Raw genomic sequence first — 21,232 nt, forward strand, 5'->3', positions numbered from 1 at the left:
GCAAACATACGCTAATGAACGCCTGCGTCCTGCGTCCAATGGATAGATTCGCAGTTACGAAAGCCCGCGTTTGTATACGCGCAAAAAATTAAGGACGAATCTTTTGTACACTAGATTAAAGGACCCGTTTCGTTCGATTCGCTTTTAAACACTTGCGGACTTATCCGTCATTTTTGATGTTTCCGTTCTTATTATTTTGGGCTTTCGAGTGAGATGAAAGCATGCAAGTGCTCCTTGCTATTATAATTCGCAACCTCAAGAACGGGGTGATGCGTTTTGATCGCAAACATGACACTATCACTTTTTCAATAATTCACGCATGTTTCTTGGGAAACATTAATGACGTGAATATTTCAACGGATTCGTTCTTTAGGATCTTTCTCAATTCTTAATCGAAAAGGTTTTATTTGTCTTCGCAGCTCTATCTATACTTTTAACTTTTTCTCCTGTTAATAGTAAAACCCAAGGAGCGCAAAAACTCGTTCTTTCTCGTATTTTTTTTTTTTTCAGAAGAAAAAACTGAAGGAATGGTCTTGGTAGAAAAAATATTGTCGCCTGCTCCTTCCTCTGTTTAAACCCAAGTTTCGGTTTCGTGCGAAGAGGAGCAGGCACAAAACTTGGTAGAGCAAATCCGCTTAGCGATGACACAATGATAGCCGTGAATACTTATTGTCAGACCAGACGCTTCAGTTCTATCGAACTTAAGCTGCTGTTGTGCGCGCAGCCGGATCTAATAAGTTTCAGTCGTAATTTGTTGATGTTTCAGACCAGAGACAAAGTATCTCGGAGATTCCTTGCTTTACGCTTCCAGTGGTGTAAAAATTCTGTTCGGGAATCAACAATACATTTCACCTAATGATAATTCATGAGCGTGTGACGCGTGATATATTCACTAAAAAAGACCTAACTTGACAGATGCGACTTTTATCGTAGACATCATTGGGCGGAAATGATATGTTATTTGGACGTATCTCTACCAAACGGAACTATGTGCATTAAGACATGAGCCCTGAGACCCACAAGAATATGTGCATAACAGGGCTCACGTCATAATGCACATAGTCCCGTTTGGTACGTCGATTCCTTACGAAGATTCCATCAAGACTATCATCAGTTTAGGCCTTGTCCACACGAGCGCAGTTCGCGGAACTTATTCCTCGAACTTGCTCAGTTCCCGGAACTTATTCCTTGAAACGAGGCATGCTGTCCACACGGGTTCGTCCGAACTGGAACCGGAACTTCAATAAAACTGTACAATTATTGCAAAATAATAGATTATTATGACCGCCAAAGTAACAAAAATAAATGTCAAGATCATATGTAAAGGACGTGAAAAACAAAAACAAGCAAATTCACATCAAAAGAAACATATTTAGAAGCTCGGAGCACGGGGGAAATTCTAGGTTTTGGAGGAATAAGTTTCAGCTCAGCAAAAAACTTGTTCCGGGAACAAGTTCCTCGAACTGAGTTCCGCGAACCGCGTTCGTGTGGACAAGGCCTTTATGTTTAACACACAATAGCGTTGATCTCCAAATCAAACCAAATCGAAATGGAGCCCTTTTGAGATATTTGCGGATTTTCAAAAATTAAGACATTAAAAAATAAAAAAATGGCAACATTGCATGTTACAATTAATGAGACATTTGTTTAAAGAGAAATTTTTTTTAAAAGAAAATTTAAAATGTTGGTTTAACGCTCTTAAAATTAAATGGTTTAAAAGCGATATGTCATCGACGGTTCGATTTTGCTCAGATCAAGACCTGTATTGTAGCTGAGCAAAGGAGCCGCAGGGGGCCAAAATTTTCCATTTATCTGATCGACTACTGAATGTCAAATCCAAGTGCTGGCCAGAATACGTTTATCATGGCGAAATGATCAACGACAAGATTATTTCCTCAGCTTTCAGCAGTTGCTAGGGAACTTGCCTTTGAAGTCTAACCATTTCAGGGCGAGACGACACGCTGCGGCTCCTGAAGGTATATTCGTAAATTTTAGCCCATCGATTAACCCGTTCACCAATTAATTATACCCAATAGGGTGATTATTCATCGTTTCCTGGACGGAGGAACGTCTGGAACCTGGAACATTCCATTCCAAGGTTGCGAAACTGACATCTAACTTTTAAAATAAATATGATTGTGATTTTTGTTTAAATTGTTTGTTTGTAATCAAGAGGATAAATCAGTAGAAGTTTCGGTCAAAAAAAGTTTCCTGGTAAAAATAAAATGTTTGAACGGAAGTTTTATAGCGTTGATATAATCATGATCTCTCGTCTCGGAAAACCGGAGTACCAGTCTGTGGGTAAATAAATGTACAATTCGAAGAAGAAATCCTACAAAACCTTCGTATACAGACAATGAAATTCTTGACGACGTGGGGAATTCGCGATTCAACTAACTTCTTCATAAAGTATTCCAAGAAATATACGATGGTGAGTGTCGCTGGTTTTGTATGAAGTAAACTCCCAAGCTCATGAGAACCTCTGATAGTGGATGTAGTAATTTTGGTAGGATTTAGGATTCAAATTCGTTCAGTCAATTTCTGCTCGCAGAAATAAAATTGTGACTTACAAAGGTTGGCACGATGAAGTGCAATAACTCCATCTCCGATACCTGAATACCCTTTAGACACCATAAAAATTAGCAATCATCTAATGCATTTAGTCCTATTTATGCATAGATATTATGAATATTTGCATATACGTAAAATCACCTATAATCCGGAATAGAATGCCTGGTTGAGCGAACTACTTGTACTTCAGCCTAGTGTATGAACTTTCGCAAGGATCGCGATTTTTTCACAAGGTATACTAAATCAACTCCAAAGTTCACAGGAAGCTTTCAAAGTTGAGATCGTAATGATGTTGCAAAGCACGATCATAGCGAGAATCTACCTCTTTTTTAGTCTAATTTTCTGTGCAAAGATTAGTCGGCATACATAAACAGTTGCCACTTTGTGTGAGGACTTGGACATTCACAAGATACAGCTGCAACCTTTTTTATGAGAGGCGGCTCGGTGAGAGCTTTTTATGAACTTTATGGGCTGATTTTAGATAAAAGAGGGTGACTTAATTTTGTTTCGTATGCAAAACTGTAAACGTATGTTGAAAATGTTTTAAATATCTGGCTCCTACTGGAACCTTATCAGTGTAACATCATCACAATCTCATTGCTGTCTTCTCTGCTCAGCAAAATCGTCAGTTTGCAGAAAAGTGGTATTGTTCCTTAACCTGTGACAGGGGAAAATGTCCAATCCGAAATGTCCACAATGAAATGCCTAAACATTGTTTGCCCAACACAAAATGTCCATAAACTGCAGTGTCCGATAAAAAAAATTCAATTTCTTATTTGTCTTACTTAAAACATTTCCAAAAAAAAATTGTTGAAAAAAATAACAAAAAAATACCAAATAGTATGGAAGAATTTTGTAACCTAACGGAATAAATTTGAAAACTGTGTGGTTGGAAGTTCTTAATTTACGTATTCTTGCAACGAAATGGACACATTTTCTCTAGGAACATAGTTTTTATGGGGCATTTTTCGGTTCGGATATTATTTTCTTCTGTACATTTTAACCATGGACATTTTTTTGGACATTCTTATAATTGAATCTGTGAGAACGAAAACACACCAACTCGAAAAAATGGAACTAATCAAAACACACGCACAACTACACAGTAGTTCAAGAAGTTAGTGCGAGAAAAACATGTTTGGTGCCGAAAGGCAAGTACATAAGGACACTTTAGAGGTCTAAATTTGAACAGATGCGTTAACCTCACTCACTTTTTTGAAAACTGACTATCTTTAATAAAAATTAAGCATTTTTGAGTTACCGAGTTGGTGTGTTTTCGTTCTCAATGATTCAATTGGACATTTGGACGTAGTTCTGTCAAACGGAACTAAGTGCATTATGACGAGAGCCCTGTTATGGTATAATCTTATGGGTCTCACGGCTCATATCTTAATGCACATAGTTCCGTTTGGCAGAATGCGTCCATTTGAAGTGGGACATTATTCTTATTGAACATTTTCCACTGAAAATTTCCACTGAGCACTCCTTAGCCATCGATATGGTTTTTTTTGCGGGAGGGGGGGGGGGGACCCACACTCAAGGTGCCAGTAAATGACTCTTAACGAAACAGATCCTGCGCTTACACGGAAAAAAAATTGCTGATTCAACAATTCAATTGCTAAAAACAGTGAGTGCAATGTTTTAACGCAGATTTTACAACAAAAAAATGCTACTTTAACCACATTGCAAACTAATTTAACCACGGGGGTGGTTAAAGTAGCATTTTTTTGTTGTAAAATCTGCGTTGAAACATTGCACTCACTGTTATTAGCAATTGAATTGTTGAATCAGCAATTTTTTTTTCCGTGTAGCTGACGAAACCGCGAATCTCCGGGACCCTGCCCGGCAACATTGTCGCAATCCTGGCGCTATCCTTTTCGGAGGGTGGGTGACGCGCCCGACCGTGTCCGCGACCCGTTTCACTCCTCCCCGTCCCTCGCCCCTCCGCCCCCCCCCTCCGGGGGCGCGGATCCCCGTGACCGTGTCGCCAGACGGATATTGACACACCCGGGCGACTCGACTTATCGTCACCGTTGCCTCAGCCAATTCCATCATCTCTCATTCACCGTGGATTTTAGTCAAATCCACTCACTTCCCCCCGACGTCGTCGACGCGATGTGGAAATGCTGCGCGACCAACAGCTGCTAAGGACACGCGCGACACCAGAAAGCACGACACCCGCCCGGATCTTCTTTCGCCCGATCCGCAAATCGTCGCTCCTCTGACGTAAAGACGTATCTCAATTTCCACGTCAGCCCTGATCTTCGTATAAATCTTCGCTTTTCGAGGCTTATTTAGAAATGGAGATACGTGCTTAAATCAGAGGAGCGGCGAAATATCTGCGATTTTCCTTCTCAGCTCCTTCGGGTCCTCTCGCATTTGTCACTGTCGATTGGACAAGAAACCTTAGTCCACTTAAAATGCAAATTCAGATATTAAAACCGGAGTGTCAAAAAGTGCTTCACTGTGACGTTATGAGACGAAACAAGTTAAGATATGTAAACCAAACCGAAGTTGTGGCGATTTGAAGTTTACACGGTGAAGGAAAACTTCGGATACAAGAATTGAACTTCAGTTCATAAGAAATACTAAAGTTCTCAGTCGTAAGAACCAAATTTTCAGTTCAGATGAAAAAACCCTTTCGTTAATATGTGTCTTAGTATGGTCAGCAAGACCACCTACACTGAATTTCAGATCCCGTAACTGAAAACATCAGTTATCTGACCGATTACATTTTCACTGAAATATTTTTTTCTCCGCGCACAGTTAAAAAAAAAAAAAAAAAAAAAAAAAAAAAAAAAAAAAAAAAAAAATTCTTTCGAGGGAGAGGTAAAATTCCTAATGAGCTCGTTATTCAATAGTTTATTATTGTGTATTTCAAAAGTGAGAAATGCTGCACTTTTTTTTTACAGGATTTTTTCGAAATTTTTTGGAACAGTTACAGTAACTCAATAAAAATAAAGTTCAAAACTGCATATCTCCAGTTTCAATTCACTGATGTTTCACCCCTAGAAAGGCGTAAAAAATTCGAAAATATCCCCTCCGTGTTAAGGCCTTTGACCGTTCAGTGTCTTTGTCGCGATTTGTGGTGCAGCTGCTGTTATTAGTGTACAGCTGCACGGATCATGAAACGTAGCAGAGGCACCACGCGATCGAGTTTGTGCCGTGGTTGGAAGGATATTTTTTTCTCGCTTTCTCGGCCAAATTCTGCGTCCTCATCTAAAATCTTAGAAACTTTAAAACCAGACTGTTTAAGATCAATTCTTGTCAAGTTACACAACGTAAAACACAGCAAGCGTTTCCTAGCGCCTTGATACAACTATTCGTGTTCGATGGATGTCCATGTTGCAGACTCAAAAATTGAAGGCGTTTCATGACTCAGAACACAGCAGGCGTATCTTAGCGCCTTGATACAACTATTCGTGTTCAATGGATGTCCATGTTGCAGACTCATAAAATTGAAGGCGTTTCATGACTCAGAACACAGCAAGCGTATCCTGGCGCTTTGATGCAACTATTCGTGCTCGATGGACGTCCGTGTTGCATGCGCCTAAAATTGAAGGTGTTCAATGACGCGGAACACAGCCGGCGTATCCTAGGGCCTTGATACAACTATTCGCGCTCGATGGACGTCCGTGTTGCAGGCGCCTAAAATTGAAGGCGTTTCATGACGCGGATCACAGCAGGCGTATCCTAGCGCCTTGATACAATTATTCGTGCTCGATGGATGTCCGTATTGCAGGCGACTGAAATTGAAGGCGTTTCACAAGTCGAAACCGATCCATTCAGATGACGCGAGAGAGACCCAACCTACATTTAATATCACTCGATCAAGAGTCAGTTTTTATCATATTTTCCGTAATCTGCGTAAATTTTTGACAAGGGTATAAAGGTAATTTACTTTTTTCGTGTCTGTGTACTTCTTACCGGCGGTTACTCGCTGTATTTCGAATCGACCCGCATTTTGCGGGGCTCCGGTGAATTAGAAAGAAAGTATAACGTGGCATGCGAAGAAATGCGGGCGCAAAGTCAAAGCGGCGAACACAGGAGCTCGAAGACGGAGGAGAAGGAAGAAGGGGAAGGAGACCGGAAAACAAAATTATTAGGGCGGCTGAGTAAGAAGGCGGTTAAAGGTTTAAACCCGCGGTCCATGAATTTAATCGTAGATTTACTCGCCAGCTTTCCTTTTAAAACGATTCTGTTTTAGTGCGCTGACAGTTCAGCTCAGCGCGGCTCCGAGAGCCAGGATGCCAACGCGGAGATAAAAGCGCTTTTGTTCCAGGTCTGACAACGTCTCCAATCGCAATACGAATCTCCCTGTGGATATATACATGTCTCGTGTTTCCAGGCTACTAACTAACCTTACAAACAGCCCCGAGTTTTTTCTAGTGATTTGCATCTAGGATTCACGACAGGGTTACCAGACTGTTTTACGCTGAACAAAAAGAAGGAAAACAACCCCCAGATCTATGTGAATAATATCAAGAATAACTCACTTTGTAGAAGGGATAAAGGCTTTATAAAGACAGGGATAAAGACAGCGATAAAGACAGGGATAAAGACAGGATCGACAGAAAACCAAACTTTTTCTTCTACAACTTTTTTTCTCTGACTGAGAAAGTTAAGACCAAAACTAAAAACTTCCAGTTCCATGGTAACCCCTTCCACCGTGGCCCAGGCCGTCCCAGCTGATAAGTCTTAATGGCGGGAACATCCCGGCCCGCCTTGAACCCCGAAGGGATCAAGACGAGTAGGATGACCCGCCCTACTGACGCAGCTGAGACAACCCGAGCCCCGGAGGCAGGGGTCCCGAACCACTACTCATCTACGCACTGGAACTCGTGCAAATAAATTCCCGGCGTCGTCAATATCCAATGTGTTCCACAGCGACTCCTCGAATGCTGCTTCAATCAGACTTCTCCCAATTGTCCGTTGGAGATTCTGACTTGGAGATTGGCCTAATTGTCTCCCCCGTCCTGGAAGTGGTGGAGAAGAGTCTACCTGTCCCAACTGGGAGAGGAGATATCCCCTGCCCCTTGGCAGTCTTGAGGGTCCAGCGGTTGCACTCAATGACCGGTTGGCCCCCCGGCCTAATGGTGGTTCTGGGTCATCTGAACCAAAAGTTGGATGAACAGCAAAGAAAATCTCGTCCAAAATACGATCCTTTATAACCGTTGACAATGGTACTCTACAGTAAGGACATTCGTCATTCGTCAACTGTGGACGACATGATCCGCATACATAGTGACCATTTGTACACTTTACGAACGGTGGCCGCAAAGGATGGTCGAGGATATCGCAAGTGTTTTTTTCCAAAATTTTGGTAATGGTGGTCCGCAATGGCGGTTTCCTTGAGTTCTGTTGCTCAGTCACTGTGAACACAGAAAAAAGGGGGGGTAAGGGAAGGGAACGGGATACACGTAAAGGATAGAGCAACAATCACAACTGTTTGTTTGAAGTCTCCTTATCTTTCTCCCTTTGGAGATGTGAGATAACTGCAACCTGGTTCCCGTAGAACCATTGATCGAATTGCAATGTTGCTTGTAAGAGGAAATTGGAGGAGAGATCCAAACGGTGAGGGGCGGGAGGGGAGTACACACTGGTCGATGGGGCGGAGGGGAGGGAAGACACACTGGTCGATGGAGCGGAGGGAGGGGAGGACACACTGGTCGATGGAGCGGAGGGGAGGGAAGACACACTGGTCGATGGAGCGGAGGGGAGGGAAGACACACTGGTCGATGTGGGAGATGGGTGAGTAGATACAGACTTCTCGTTATTGCTCATCTTGAACATAGAGTAGATTTCATTTGTTACGAGAAGGTTAAATTCACTATTGAGAACTACCCAATGGCAGAGCATATAATTTTACCACCGGTCTTTTGTACACTCCGTTGGGAGTTTTGACTTCTACTACTCTTGTGTTGTTATCTTTCCCTGGAAATGTACGTAAGACTCGGCCTCGAGTCCATTTTAAGGGGGGGCTTTGAGGATCATGGAGAAGAACCAATGTTCCCTCCTCCAGATTCCCGGCTTGTTCCAACCACTTCCCTCGTGGTTGGAGTGTATGAAGGTACTCAAGGTGCCAACGTTGCCAAAATTGTTGGGCATACAACTCCACCAAATTCCACCTATGCAGAAATGGTGGACTTTCCGTGTCATATTGCCTTTCTGGTAACGCTACTAATGGCCGACCAATTAAGAAATGGCCAGGGGTGAGAACCTGATAATCACGTGGGTCAGAGGAGAGTGGAGTGAGAGGACGCGAATTTAAAATAGCCTCAATACGGGCTGTCAATGTTTGAAACTCCTCTTGAGTTAATACACTATCACCTATCACCCGTTTCAGGTGTAGTTTAAAACTTTTCACTGCAGCTTCGTACAGACCCCCCAAATGGGGCCCTAATGGTACATTGAAGCGAAATTCCACTCTGTTATTGTGAGAAAACAATATTAAATTTGGGTCCTCTGACGTAATTAATTTTAAAAATCTATTTGCCGCTCCCTGGAAATTGCTAGCATTATCACAATAAATATATGCCGGTTTGCCTCGTCTACTGACGAAGCGCTGTAACGCAGCGACGAACGCATCGGTACTCAATTTTGAGACCATTTCTAGATGAATTGCCTTGGTGCTCATGCACACAAAGACACAAACATAGACTGGAGAAATAATCGCATACCGAAGCTGATGCAATTTTACATTGAAATGGCCACAAAAGTCCAATGCCGTTCTGTGGAATGGGGGACTCTGCTGAACTCTTTCAGCTGGTAAATCACCCATTAAAGGAGTTTTGTTTCTAGGTTGTACCTTAAAGCAATAAATACATGACTGAAACACTGATCGAGTCAATCCTCTTGATGCCATTATCCAGAATCTCTGACGTAACAGAGATTGCAGGAGTTGCGGAGGAGCGTGCATGTTGTCCTTATGGTATTTTTCAACCAGAAGGCGCACTAAGCGGTGTTTTGATGGTAGTATTATCGGATACCGCGCTGATTCTGGGAGAGGGGCATGCGTTAATCGACCCTGAGCATGAATTAAACCATCCACGCCAATATATGGTGCCAATCGTTTGAGTGGTTTAGATTTATTTGTTAATTTTTCACCTCGTTTTAGGCGGTCGATGTCCCCCCCAAAACTCTCTTTCTGAACCAAGAATAGAGTTTTATTTTCAGCGACTAGAAATTCCTCCACTGTAATGGGTCCTTTTTTAATGACACGGTCATGACGTATTAAGAAACGTAAAACATAAGCAATTGCTCTCACTACCTTATTCCATGAAGAAAATTGTGGAAATTTAATTTCTATCTTTTCTTCTTGAGCTGTTATTAATACCGTGTTAAACTTTTTTAACTCTGGTAATTTTCCATCGGATGGAAGTATTCGTAACTGCTCTGGCCAAAGTTCTTCCTTTTCTTTTAACCAAGGTGGACCATTCCAATACAGAGGGTGATCTTTCAATTCACTAGGCATTATTCCTCTTGACGCGACATCTGCCGGATTCAAGCGGCCTTCAACATGACCCCATCTCACTGTTTCTGTTAAATTTTGGATTAGCGCTACTCTATTTGCTACAAAAGTTTTTAGTTTGTATGAAGGAGTTTGAATCCAGGCCAAAGTTATCGTAGAATCTGACCAAGCGAAGACTCTTTTTACACTAAAATATTCCATTATTTTTGGCAGATATGTTTTCAATACTTTTATACCCAGTGCTGCTGCACATAATTCAAGTCGTGGTAATGAGACCTTTTTTAGAGGCGCAACACGCGATTTCCCAACAATGAGAGTTATTTTTGCAAATTCATCCGTGGAAGGGTGGAAAGATCGCAGATAAATCAGGCATGCTATTCCCAGCTCACTTGCATCGCAAAATATATGACATTGTACTTGCCTATCTTCGGTCTCTATATATCGTGGGATCTCTATAGAAGATAACAATTGCAATTCATCTGCGAACTTTTCCCAACGATGTATTAGTTCCTGGGGGAGTGGGTCATCCCATCCCAAACTAATCAACCAAAGTTCCTGCATGAAGGCTTTTGCCTTAAAAATGACAGGTGTTAGAAATCCTAACGGATCAAAAATCGAACTGATTAATGATAAAAGGCCTCTTTTTGTATTAACGGACTCTGCTCGTTTTATTTTGTAAGAGAAAATGTCTTTCTCACAAGCCCAAAATGCCCCTAATATTTTGAAGACCGGGTCGTCAAATCCACTTTTCGGAACCTCCAAATCTTCTGAAGGAAAATTCGCTAAAATGGCTGATTTATTGGAAGTCCATTTTCTCATGAAAAAACCCCCTTCAGCCAAAAGAAGGATTACTTCTTTTAACAAAGTTTTGGTATCCTCATCCGTTTTATCACCATACACCAAATCATCCATGTAAAGCGCGTCCGCTAGCGCTTTTGCTGCCCTAGGATATTTATGACCATGATCCTTTATGATCTGTTTTATTGTGCGTATGGCTAAGAACGGTGAACAATTTACCCCAAAACATACTGTTACTAAAGCATAAGTTTTTAGTTGCATATAAGGTTCAGGCCTCCAAACAATTAGTTGGAATAGATGATGTTTAGGATTTAATTCGATTTGAAGGTACATTTGTTTAATGTCCCCTGAGAACACCGTGGGAAAACGCCGAAAACTCAACAAAAGCATAGGAATGTCCTCTAACAATGAAGGCCCAGGTAATAATAGATCATTTAAAGATTTTCCATTAGAAGTTTTCATACTTGCGTCGTAAACTGTTCGAAGTTTTGTGCTACTTGACGACTCGTTTATAACTCCATGGTGGCTCATATAATAATGAGGCGTTCCCTCAGGAGGGCGGGGAACTTCCCGCATAAAACCGTTCTGTTCATAATCCTTCATATATTGAACATATTTTTCCTTTAAGATTGGATTTCTACGAAATTTCGATTCCAATTGATGAAACCTTTTAACCGCGATGGAGTACGATTCGCCCAAATTCCCAGAATTTTGACGGAATGGCAAATCTACTTGATATTTTTTACTTGGGAGTTGTACCGTAGTTTCCGTGTACAACCGTTCCGCATATTCTTCCTCCGGTTTCAAACCGTTCAAAGGGGTTGGTTCTTCTAATGCCCAAAACTGCTCTACTTTTGAATACAATCCACTAGAACAGTTGCATGTTAGAAGAACCCTTGCCGAACGTACCGGAGCAGAGCGGAGGAGCGCTACCGATGAGTGCTGCGAAGGGGGGAGGGGAGGTTTTGCCATAGACGATGACAACGTCGAAAACGTTTTTCCCAAAACAACATAACCAAAAACCGTGGACATTACTGATGGCAAAGAGGGTCCCAGAGGGAGAGGGGGACCATGAATAATATCAAGAATAACTCACTTTGTAGAAGGGATAAAGGCTTTATAAAGACAGGGATAAAGACAGCGATAAAGACAGGGATAAAGACAGGATCGACAGAAAACCAAACTTTTTCTTCTACAACTTTTTTTTCTCTGACTGAGAAAGTTAAGACCAAAACTAAAAACTTCCAGTTCCATGGTAACCCCTTCCACCGTGGCCCAGGCCGTCCCAGCTGATAAGTCTTAATGGCGGGAACACTATGTATTGAGAATATTTCGCGAGTATTATGAATATTTAGTCGTTCTGCTCGGAAATACGCACGCACACAAAGAAAAAATTGGCCATTAAAATGGAAAAGTATTTGGATGTACTTTATACTAAAAGGGACGATTTTTAAATAATTTAAACTGAAGGGCACTGTGAAGGACGCAAATTCTGTGAACGAAGTTTATCCCGATTCAACTTTTAAGGTCCGTTTGAAATATAGTCAAACACAATGGTGCTTGAGGTGAAAAAAAAGAAAAAAGGAAGCGTAAGCTGACTGGGGTTAATTCTACATATATCATTTATTGCATAGAAAATTCGAAATTCGAAAAACTAAATCTTTGCGAAAATTAAAACTAGAGAAATATAAATCGGGAGTTTGATAAAAACGTAGCAAATGCTAGTTAATGCTGTTGTAACCTTTAAGAACGATCCATCTTAAGCGTTTAAAGCCTTCCTCATCAATGCAAATGAGGCTTAGGAATTCTGGCCCAGTCCTTTTGAAACTATTAGAGAACATTTAGGACGAAGGACTTAACTTCGATTTTTTGGATTCTAAATAGGTACTTTTGCTGCACTGAACATTTTGAGTTTCCACCGAAAGACATATTTTGCCTGATCCTTTAACATTTTCTCTTAGGATATTCTTAGAGTATCTATCAGGGCAAACGTACCAATATTTCAGAATTTCCGATTTTCATGTGGGTATTTTTTAAAAGAATATCAATTAAAAATTCTTTACTGAAAGCTTCCAAATTTATAATAATTGTGACTGGCTAGAAAAAGAGCATATCATGCTTCGACATAATAATTGGGAACAGCATTCTTCCGTAAAAGTGAAATGAAATCATAAGTGCACAATGAGACAGGTATTTTTTGGATTCATGATTAATTACTAAATTGAAGGTATGTACATGGAATTCCATAAAATATCAACATAACTAAAACGTTCATAAAAGGAACCGATCCCTTCCAGAGCCGGCTCAAATACATATCGGAATGATAAAAAAGTTTAATCGGAAGTATGTTTTACATTTACTAAGTGTAAAAAAAACAAATTTTGTTCTGAAACTAGATGAAACTGTGAATGGATATTGAAATTTATTGTGATGGCCGGTTGTGTCGCCCTGCCAAGGTTGAAAGTCATTTTCATGGAGTGTAGAAAAACAACTGAGTTCCACGTTTTACGCGTTTGAAACGTAGCACTCGTATTTCAGTTATCGTTATAAAGGTAAACAGGCTCATTGCCATTTAAGTCCTGACGTCATATATTTCTTCGATTCCTCGGAGTAAATCTTCACGGAGGTTATGGAAGAGATTGATTTTATTTTATTTGGTAGCTGAATTTTGTAATAGGTATTATACATGTAGCGATTAGTAAGAGAAATTTTCCCTTTTTTAGTTTTGAAAAAGAAAAAGAAATCTAATTCTATCTACAAGTATGCAGTCATGCAGAGCGATTGAAAACTTGACGGAGCTGTAACCTTTAAGATCCCGGCTTCCTTTCGAAATTCCGTAAGGAAACGATTAAGAAGGAAGAAAAGAAATGAAAATTCCAGAATGCCGGAAATGAGGCAGCTCAGCGGCATTGTCTAGTTTTCCTCTCGTCTATAGTCTTTGAAGCCCTGCTTCTAAAAATCATTGAAATTTCACCATGCAATTTATAGTTTATTGGGAGTAAAAATAAAACCTGGTAAGATGATTAGTTTGCATTTGCAAGGCATAAAAAGTTGCACACTCTTCAAGACTTCTTGGTTCCTTTTCGCAAAATTCAATCCAATTAGACGTGTCATACATCTCAATCGTTCCGGGTTTTTTTAAATATATTTTATTTGTTTTGATTAAGTTGTTATTTTATTAAATTGGGAAATTTTTGAACAAAACTTGATTTCAAAACTGTGTTCTTATTGTTCTTTTCGATAGTAAGGCAATAGAGTCTATGTGAAGGTACTCAGATAAAGGATGGCGAGGGGGCAACGGTGCGGTGTGGCATGGATTCAGGGGCGCGCGAGCGAGTGGCGTGCTATCAAGCGGCGGCGCACAGTGGATCGGGTCAATCAAAGAGGTCGGACATGAAATTTTTAACTAAAACTGCAAATTTTTATGTTTCCTTCGTCACAAATTCAATTTCAAGGGGTGTTTCAGCAAAGAAATGTCACGAAAAAACCAATGACACCACTTTTAAACATTTTTGTTTTATATTTTCGAAAATATAAGCTTCCAAAGATTCTAGATTTTGTGCATGAAAGTCGTAATGTAAATGGGAGTGCTGGCGCCATGTTCTGCTGGACGAGTTCCGAGCCCGGTGTGCGCCGAGCCACGGTCACTTATTCGATACATGTTCGATCCAAAATGGCGGTGTGGAATACGTGGTAATTCCTATCAACTTTGTTTACATCGGATGGCCGGGTACCCGTGTATCGCAAACAATCGATCATGTATCAAAAAAGTGACCCGGCGTGACACAGTAGTCTTGGAATTCGGGACCTGGAAAATGTTTAAAAGTGGCGCCAGCTCTCCCACTTACATTACGACTAGAGTCCCTTTATACTGAGAGTCAAGAAAATGTGAATCCATTTCTGATTGGTTCCCGTATTTTAGGCCTTCACTGTGTCACAAACGGGAATAAAGATTACATTTTTACCGATTGCAAAGATTATATTCTGGAATGGACCAGGGAATTACGGGTTCGGCAAGGAACAAACGGAATGAGAGAAGGAACGGAGAAAGGAATTTTAGAATGGGCCGATCAAAGATTACAAAAAACGTTCAATTTCTGTAATCTTTATTCCCGTTTGCGACTCCATGAGGGGGTGTTGTCTTGACTCTCAGTATAAAGGGACTCTTAATTACGACTATATGTAATCTATGATTTTGTCCGACTTCTCTCATTGATTCGGCCCGATGTGCGGCGTGGGACTCGGGCAACGCGTCGCGACGCGAGGTGGGACGACGCCGACGACGACACGACGCGACCTGGTGGCGGTTCCTTAGTTTCGTTATCTCTCTCCTCTTTGTCCTGGTCTTCTTATTCCACCCTGTCACGAAACTCGGAAACAAATCCCGCTTTTTAATCCCGTGGAGCTAGCCCTCACTCCAGCCTCGCCTTTCTGCCGGGATTTCCTTGCGGTTTTCCGCGGCTCGCGCGGCGAAAACCCGGATTTTCCCGCCCCGAGTCGGCGGATACTTGTGTGAAAGTTCCTTCGCTCAGGAACAACCTGGGCAGTATTTCTCGACGGTAGTGTCCAAAAGCACGAAATCTCAAGGTTGACAGATCCAGGTCAGTCCAATACAATGTTCGAAACTCACCTTTGAGTTTCAGGAGCCATGTGGCGCAACATCAAGCTCGATTTTTAGGGGCCATTAAAGATTTTTAAGGGGCCAGATTGACTTCTTGCCTATATACCACGGCGCATTTAGTGAAAAGTTAGATTCAAGATGTTTTAGTTACAAAAACAGAACTGTAACTTGGGGGAAATTTCGAAGAATCACCAGACAGAAAAATTAGGATTTTTTTTTGGAGGGGGAGGGACAATTTTTAGGGGCCACGTTGGTGCAGAGGTTTTTTAGGTCATTTTTTAGGCGCCATGGTCGATTTCTGAGGTGCATTTAGTGCGTTGGCGCCTGCGAGTTTCGAACACTGGTCTAATATCAAGATGTTCCTTGGAATTTTCCAATCTGGCGACAAATTCCCCCAATTTGCTGTTCCACTATTTTCCAAACCAGTGGCGCACAGTAGATCGAGTCAATTAGAGAGGTCAGACATGAACTTTTGGACTAAAACTGCAAATTTTGATGTTCATTTTGTCTCATTTTAGATTTCAAGGGGTGCTAACAGTAGAAAATTTTGCGAGGAAACCGATGGCACCTCTTCTAGAACTTCAAAAATGGGTATAAACGGAATTATAAGCGTTGTAAGTTTTCAAATTTTTTCCGACTTCTCCTATTGACTCGATCCATTTTGTGGCGTGGCGTGCTTTGTAATCAATCGATTGATCGTGCCATTTAAACGTACATGCGAAAGGATCTATATTCAGTGTTCGAAACGAACACCTATATGATCGATTCTTTATCATAGCTTCAAATGGGGAAATCTCGATAACTGATGATTCACGCCTCGCCGCTGTTCCAAAAGTTTTCCCCAATTTGCGCTACTCCATCGCATAAGGCGCCCCCCCCCCCCCCCCAATCTGCATAATGAATGCATGCATGATTTCGTACTTTGACCTAAAAGCACTGTTATGGAACAGGTCAAAATCTAGTTTCTGCGTATGTAATGAGGCGAAAGAACTGAGGTGACTAAGGCTGTAAACTAATAAAACTAGAGTGACAATAATATTTACAATGTGAGAACTTCTACTTCTTTGTTTAAACTGGATAGAAATAAACCGGAACCCAGGTTGATGTTGATCAGAGTTTTTCTCGTTATTCCGCTGCAATATTTTTCACGGCGCAACGGATAAATGAGCCCATACAGATTAACTCTTGTTTCAAATTAACTCGAAAGTGGGTCGTAGTTTTTTGCGATGTATGAGGCACTGAATGAACTTACAAGGTTGCTTTATTTGCTTGAAAAGTTATACTCGAAGCGAAGGAAACTAACTCATTTTTTTTTATCACCTATATATTTTTTTAAAAAAAAAATCTTTGTTGAAGATACGCGTGCTGTGAGTGACCATAATGTCTAGCCACTGTATAAATATTTTCGTTGGTGTACCTCAAGGTCACGCAGTTGATATAAACGCGGACATTGTAACGACCGGTCTATCAATATTTAGCGATCCGCTAAATATTGACGGAATTGACTGATGTGATGTCATTTGAAGTTTATACTGAGTTCGTGACCTTAATACTGACAAAAATGTTGATGGCGTGCAATGAGGGTTAAACTCGTCATGGAGCCAGGCAACCAAATTCACCTCGGTTAAATAACCCAAAATCTATGTCGTAGACGGTATTCTCCTATCAGCCTTGGTCACTTTTTTCGGCAATATTAAACGGAAATGGCATCCCAATATGTGCACTTCCGCCAAAAATCCAGGGCTCCGTATTTATATTGATGGACTGGTCGTGACGTCATTTCCGATTTGCATTGACGAAAATTTCAAAGTATGACTAAGCCAATGTCGTAGCTAGGAATTCTGTAAGGCAGGAGGGTCCATTCAAATATGTGACGGTAAATTTACCTTATTTTGTGTATGTCCCTGATAATTTTTTATGTCTTCCCTCCAATAGTAAAAAAAAAATGTGCAATTAATGAGACTGGGGGGGGGGGGGATTCCAGACCCCCTGGACCCCCCTTCCCTCCTTGTCTACGCCAACGGATTGAGCTACCTTCCACTTAATCATTTCCAAAAACCGCGACGGAATGAATGAATTCTTCCCCGTTTTTACCCGGATCCAAACCGAAAATGAACAACCGTTTTTTTTGCAGTAAAATAATCGATTCTCAGTGAAGCAGGCTGGCTCACAGTATGATATTTTTAATGGATCTAAATAAAGGAAAACAGCGTTGCCAAGTTGCAGAAGTTTTAACTAGATTTTTCACACTGTATGAGGCATCGAATAGCTTGTGCAAAAATATGAGCCCAGTACTAAAGGAACGAGAGGAAAACGATTTTAATAATAAAAACCTCATACTTTCTTACATAATAAGAAAAATTATTTCATTTATCGAAACTCCGCGATGAGGAGGAAGAAGCGATGCTTGCCAATGTTCCGGAAGAAACGTGAAATTCCGGGAAAAAGCCTCCATGGGAGGGCTTTTCAGAGACCCGGCAAGCGTTCTAAAAGTTGAGCGTGGAATGTGCGCCTCAACGCGGTTGTAGAGATTAAGGTGCATTCATAATTAATTAAAAGCGATTTGCGGCTGTAACCTGGAGGAGTTTCAACCTGCTGTAAATTTAATGCCGAATGCAGGAGTGGTAAGTTTTTCATTCTTCCGCCCGCCCGCCGCCCGGGTTTATCGTTCGTTGCGGTGCGGCGCGCTACGCTGGACCCAAAGTCATCATGCTTCACTTTTAATTTGCCTAAAAACGCGTTTAATTTGCTCCTGCCGAACGCTGCGAGCCTTGCAAGCCTGCGAGGAAAGGCGCTTTTTAAAGTACGCCTCAGAAATCTTCAATCATATTCTAATTTTTTTCTTGATAAATAACTTTTATAATAGGAAATATCGATGATCAAATGGTAAACATGCGTGTACCAATACTGTCGTGCTACCTAAGGAAAAACGCCGTATGAGCCATCAGGCGTTACCAAATTTCTTTTGATAAAACACAAATTTTCAGGAATATTTATAAACATTTTCCCTTCGATTTTTCCAGGGAATTTTGTTCGTAATTTGATCTAAATAGTCTAAAAATTTCACGGAAAAATATTGACAACTTCCTTCAAAAAGAAACATTTTATCGAAGGATATTTGGCAACACTCGAATGTTCACACGGCGTTTTTTCTTGGCACGGCAGAATAGCAACGTCTAAAAATCTCTGATAATGTTTTCTTAGCGTACGGGAAACCTAATTAAAACGCTTTCCTGAAATATTTTATATTTTTCTGAAGAAGGTGAAGAAAATTCACACAAAATTCTGAAGGAAACAATTGTTTTTCTTAGAAAAATAAAACATGAGCGGAGATTCACAACGTTGGAATTGCCTGATTACCCCTGTTACCCCTGCCTAATACCCTGTTTTAACTACTGAAATTAATTTAATTGCCGGAGATTTTTTGGGGTGTCTTTGGCTACATCAAGAGAATTCTGATAAAATTTAAAAAAAAAAAAAAACAACTTAGACAAATTTTGAAAAATACGCGTCTTTATTGTAACATAGAGGATCTCTTGAGTTTTTTTAATTTTTATAGGGAAGGTAATGAAGTCGCATTTCTTTGAATGATTTCTTGAATTTTTTGATAGGATAAGAAAAATTCAATGACAGTTAAAAGAGAATTTGTTTTTTTTTTTTTTTTTTTTTTTCTTTTCTTTTTTTAAAAATGATATAAAAAACCTAGATTTGCTACGCCACAATCTTTAGCCGTCGCACGATAATACGGTTTAAATTAGATAGTGAAAATTTAAAAATACTCACTCTCAAATTTTTCAACATATCGATTATTTTCCATGTTTCGAATTCCCTTAAACATGGATGGCTAAAGTAGGAAAATGCGCATCTCTTACCGTCTTATTCCTGATCTGCATTCATGCTTTAGTTATATTTTCAAACAAAACCTACCCAAAGTTTTTCTCAAAATTTCCTGAGACTTTTCCCACAGAAAATTTCAAAGGGATGTTTAAGAACACTTTCGAAAAAAAAGGGGAACTTTCGAAAGGGAACTTTCGAAAAAAAAAGCATAATCGAAAATTTTGAAATGTCTTAACGGAGTTACGCATTTTTCGACTAAAATCTTTGATATGATGGCAACCCTGATCCCCCTGTAAATCCGCGAAACCCGGTATTTTGGATAGGGAGCCGCATGGAAACAGGGTTGCAGCGACTGAAAGAGGTGTTCGCGGTGAGCTACGCGACGGAGAAATTAGATTTTAACAGTGCCGGCTCTACCTGAGGTTCAGCTACGGGGAATTTTCTATTTTTGCGAATCCCGTCCATCCATAGAAATATTTTCTATCCGGCTTTGGCAGTGCTCATATTTAGTGGCGACGGCGGCACAGGGCGTCGGCGAGGAGAGGGGGGTGGGGAGGGTGGAAAGCGCATGTAGCGGGGAGGGAGGCGGGGAGAGTAATAAAAACCAGCAGACTCTTAGAGCTTCATCGATCGACTGCAAAATCCAGTTACTCTGCATTTCCTCCGCTCTCCCTTTAGCCATCCCTACCGAGGACTCGCAATTTTTTGCCCTGCACCTCCAAGATAAAATTGATTCTCCTCCCTTGTGACTCGATGTTTTTTCATTACCCACCGTTTAGTGAAGGTCGGTCATTGGGCTAGCAACGTGTATGAATTGCCGAAGCATTGCAAAATTTACGCACGTGAAATCTGTTCCAATTTTTAGCGCGAAACCTGCAATAAATTTTCGTTGCGTTAAAATTGGACCACGTTAAGCAGAAAGGAAGCAAGCCACATTAACTTTTGCCAACTTTAATTGGGCAATTTAATTTTTCTTCATGAAAACGATTGTGCGGATTTTAGTGCAAATTTCAGTGAATTTTCTCCATAGTGCGAGGCAAATTTCTTAAAAATTTCCAAGGAACCTGCACAAACGTCCTATCGTAAAAAAAAATAAATTGCCCAGTTAAATTTGGCAATAGCTGATGTGGCTTGGTTCCTTTCCGTTAAACGCGATCCAATTTATCACACAGGGAGACATATTTTGACGTGTACACTAAATTTTATGAGCTATGGCTCCCTAGAGTCACTTTATACTGAGCGTAAAGACAATACGAATCCAGTTCTGATTGGTTGAGCCTTCACAGTGTCACAAACGGGAATAAAGATTGCATTTTCACCAATCGGTAAGACTATAAACTAGAATGGACCGGCAAGGAAAAAACGCAATGAGAGAGGAACGGAGACAGGAATTCGGGAATGAGTCGATCAAAGATTACCAAAAACGTTCAATTTCTATAATCTTTATTCCTGTTCGTGACATACATGAGCTGCGTTATCTTAATGGCTCCCTGAATACTTCGGCACTCAACTCCAAAGGATTCGGTTGCCTTACTGAAACTCTTTTATTTTTACCATTACAAAAAATTTTGAGGCTATGTTGCGCCAACTAGGCTTTAGCGTTTACGCCTGAACGGTAATGCGAGTTCTGAAAATTTAGGGGGCCATAGCACAAGGAGTTTCTCACCGTGTACTTGGATTTTATTTTTCGGCGTATTTTCTTTAGCGTATCTTTAAGCTTTAAAGCGCTGAAATATTACAACCCAATTGAGGTATGCAACCATCATCTACGCTGTCGTTTCAGAGGGAAACGCCGTATGAACATTCGTGCGTTTTTAAATCTCCTCTGTTATAATAGGAATTTTTGGAAAACTTTTCGAATTTTTTCTCTGAATTTTTTTTTTTTAAATTTAAGTCGTAATATAATCTAGCCTTTCCGAAAATTTCAATAAAAA

The 21,232-nt window shown here is 40.6% G+C and overlaps 2 protein-coding genes across 8 annotated transcripts in view; one reads left to right on the forward strand and one right to left on the reverse strand.

Annotated features, from left to right (window-relative positions):
• Window positions 1-21,232, reverse strand: part of LOC109034236 (uncharacterized) — a 151,323-nt gene that overhangs the window by 100,497 nt on the left and 29,594 nt on the right. The window lies entirely within an intron of this gene.
• LOC109030190 (soluble guanylate cyclase 89Db) overlaps window positions 1-21,232 on the forward strand; it is a 139,563-nt gene that overhangs the window by 35,703 nt on the left and 82,628 nt on the right. The gene's annotated exons all lie outside the window — the stretch shown is intronic.

This window comes from Bemisia tabaci, chromosome 2 (assembly GCF_918797505.1).
Source record: "Bemisia tabaci chromosome 2, PGI_BMITA_v3".
Taxonomy (NCBI): Eukaryota; Metazoa; Arthropoda; class Insecta; order Hemiptera; family Aleyrodidae; genus Bemisia; species Bemisia tabaci.